This window comes from Salarias fasciatus, chromosome 8 (assembly GCF_902148845.1).
Source record: "Salarias fasciatus chromosome 8, fSalaFa1.1, whole genome shotgun sequence".
NCBI classification, from domain to species: Eukaryota; Metazoa; Chordata; class Actinopteri; order Blenniiformes; family Blenniidae; genus Salarias; species Salarias fasciatus.
In genome coordinates this window covers 1,710,357-1,714,132 of record NC_043752.1, presented here as the reverse complement: position 1 = coordinate 1,714,132, position 3,776 = coordinate 1,710,357, and positions in this window count along the sequence as shown.

Sequence of the window (3,776 nt, the reverse complement as noted above, 5' to 3'; positions counted from 1 at the left end):
AACTTTTTTTTAATAATAAATTATCTTACTATAGCCTTACCAATTTTCAAAGTGAAAACTAAGATTTTTTTCACCATTACCCTTACCACTTTTATAAAGTCAAAATTAAGAAAAAATTGTTTTGCCAATTTTCATGAAAAATGGTCTTAAGGCTCGTCCATGCTTCACATGTACGCGTTTCTGCGTCTGCTTGAGTGTCCGCGCACCACCGATGCGCACGCCTTTCTCCCAGACTACATTTTGAGTGCAGCTGTATGCGTTCCATGCAGGCGCGCTGATCCACGCATCCTCGAGAAGCTTTTCCAGCACTACAGACTGTTTATCTGCTCCTTTATTACAGATTATTTAGAGAAAATTACGCACATACATTGACAGTACGTTATCATTAAGTATTAAAGTTTATTTAGCCTTTTTTTCCTGTTTCTGAATCACGGGGGCGGCGCCGGAGCGATTAGTTACTTTCACTTCTGTCTGCAGACCTCCTCCTCCCTCCAGACAGAGTCTCTCTCTCTTTCCACGAGTTTTTCACTCTTTCGGTGTCTTTAAGTGGAGCCATCAGGCTGGAGCTCCGTCTACCGTCACTTTTACCGTCATGTTTTGTTTGCTGTAGCGCTCTGGCGGATGCGTATACCGCCGCGACCTGCGCGTAACGTGGTCTCAAAATATGGCTGCTGCGCGGACTTCCGCAGATCGGTCCGCGCGGACCCTAGCGGACAGGAATTCATGACAATTTTTACGTCACGTGGACCAACGCACAACGTGCACCCACGTGGACATGTGAAGCATGTACAGGCCTTTACTATAGCTTTACCACTTTATTACAGTCAAAATCAAGAATTTTTTTTTTTTTTTGCCAAATTTCATGAAAAATGGTCTTACCACCCTTACCACTTTTATAAAGTCAAAATTTGAAAAAAAAAATTTTTGGCCAATTTTCCCCCAAAAATGGTCTTACCACTTTTTTAAAGCCAAAGTTAAGAAAAATTCTTCTTTTTTCCCCCAATTTTCATGAAAAATGGTATTACTATAGCCTTAACACTTTTTCAGTCAAAATTAAGAAAACAAATTTTGGGTTTTTTTTTCCCACTAACAGCCCTACCATAGACTTACCATTAAATTGTCTTACTATGATTTTAAAGTCAAGTTATGATTTGACTTTAAAGATTTTAAAGTCAAATTATGAGAAAAACCTTTTTTTAACAATAAATGATCTTACTATAGCCTCACCAATTTTCGAAGTGAAAACTGAGATTTTTTTTGTTTTTTTTATAGCCTTACCACTTTTTTAAAGTGACAATTATGAAAAAAAAAAAATCAACAATAAATGGTTTTACTATAGCCTTACCAATTTTTAAAAATTCAAAAAAAAAAAAAAATGTATTTATACCAAGAAATTGTCTTACTATAGCCTAATCATCTTTTTAAAGTAAAAATAAAAAAAAGTTGTTTTTATAGCAAGAAATGGTTTTACAACCATTTTAAGGCTAATTAAAAGGTTTTTTTTTCTTCAAATATTCAGTAATTGATCGTTTTATAACGGTTTTGCCTTGAAGTTGTTTGGTAGATGGTGGTCTGGTGGTAGAGAAGTGGTCTCTGATGGTGGAGATCATCGGATCAGCTCCCCTCTCCTACTCATTTGCATTCACTAACAGCCCTACCATAGACACACCACTATCCTAGAGTCAAAATTTGAATTAAAAAAAAAAAAAAAAGTGTTTTAATACCAACAAATGGTCTTGCCACTTTTTTAAAGTCAAAATGTTAAAAAAAATTTGTGTGTGTTTTTACACCAAGAAATGGTCTTACGAGAGCCTTACCACTTTTGTAGAGTGAAAATTATAAAAAATTGTTTATGGGCTTTTTCACTAATAAATTGTCTTCCTATAGCCTTACAAATTTTTTAAAGTCAAAATTTGAATTTTTTTTTTGTGTTTTTATACCAAGAAATTATCTTACCATAGCCTTACCGCTTTTTCACGTCAAAATTTTGAAAAAAAAATGTATTTTGTTGTTTTTGAACAATAAATGGCCTCACCACTTCTTTAAAATCAACATTGACAAATTTTTTTTTTTTTTTTTTTTTTTTTTTTAACCAAGATAATGTCTTACTGTGTCCTTAACACTTTTTTAAAGTGGAAATTATGAAAACATTTTTTTTTTTTTTTTTTTTTTACCAATTAATGGTCTTACTATAACCTTACCATTTTTTTAAAGCGAAAATAATGAAAAAAATTTTGGGGGGATTTTTTATCACGAAGAAATGGTCTTAACACTTTTTTAAAGTCAAAATTATGAAAACAATTTTTTTGGGGGATTTTATCACCAAAAAATGGTCTTACTATAAACTTACCACTTTTTTCACGTCAAAGTTTTGAAAAAAAAAAAAAGTTTTGGTTTTTGACCAGTAAATTGTCTTACCTCTTTTTTAAAGTAAAAAATTCGGAAACATTTTTTTCCCAACAATAAATGGTCTTACTATTTAGAATTACTGTTGCAACAACGCAGCATCAGTAGGGTAAAACTAACCTGTCTCACGACTGTCTAACCATCACCACCTCAAAGTGGCAATTTTGATTTTTTTTTTTTAATTTTCAGTCATCAGTGGTCTTACTATAGATTTACCTAGATAATAAAGTAAAATTTTGAAAAATGTTTTCTTGTTTCAGTCATCAATGGTCTCACTATGGCCTTACCATCTTAATGAAGTGGAAATATTGAAAGAAAAAAAAAAGCCTTTTTTTTCCGATTTTCACTCATCAATGGCCTTACCTTACAAATTTGAAAAAAAAAAAGATACTTCCTTCGCTTCTCTAGGTGTTTTTAATACTTTTTTTTACCTTTACTTTAGTGATACTTTGAACTGTTGATATTGTATCAATCCTTTTTAACTTTCTGGGTAATTTATTGATACATTTTTGCTTTTATGGCTACTTTATTAATACTTTTGTTATTGATTTGACTCTGTTGATATATTTTCACTAATATTAGTACTTCATTAAGACTTTTTACTGCTACTTCATTGGTACTTTAAAACTATAGTTTGGATTTATTGATATTGTCACCATTACTGCTACTTTATCAATACCGTAACTAATACCATTACATACACGTTTTCATCGATAAAGTCAATTCATAAAGGTTGACACTTTCCGAGGCCCAAAACTCTTCATTTGATTTCATTTTCCCACTTGTGAAAGAGATTTTGATACTTAAAGTTCATTGTAAAGCTGAAGAAGATGGAAGTTGTGCTTGACTAAATGTAAAAGTAAACTCCTGTCCGTCTCTGGAAAGTCAGTGTGAAGAGCATCCAGGTGTGTTTCAGTCTCCACACACACCTTCACACGGCAGATGATCAGTTCTCAGGATTGAAATCTCATGAAAAGTTTTTCCTCCTGGACCTGGGAGGCTGCGGTCTATATCCAGAGTCGTGGACTATGGCATCATCCTCCAGCCTGGCTTCACTCTCCCTGCAGCCGAGACGTCTCGTAGCCCGAGGTGTGAAGCTGCTGCCGACTCCGGCTGTTCTCCACCTCGGGCGGCGCTCGGTCCTGTCAGAGTCCAGCACGGACGAATCTTAATGACCCCTGGGCAGGAACTCACTCCGAGCTGCTTTCTCACAGTTAATCTGCCTAAATGTGCAGAAAAGGTGCAAACATGAATATTTAGAGGCCTTGATGAGAAATAATCACCTCAGAGGGTCCAGTGGACCAGCAGTTACTTAAAACCGACAGCAGAGGGCGATCCAAACACATTTATCTTCTTTCTAACCGGGAAAT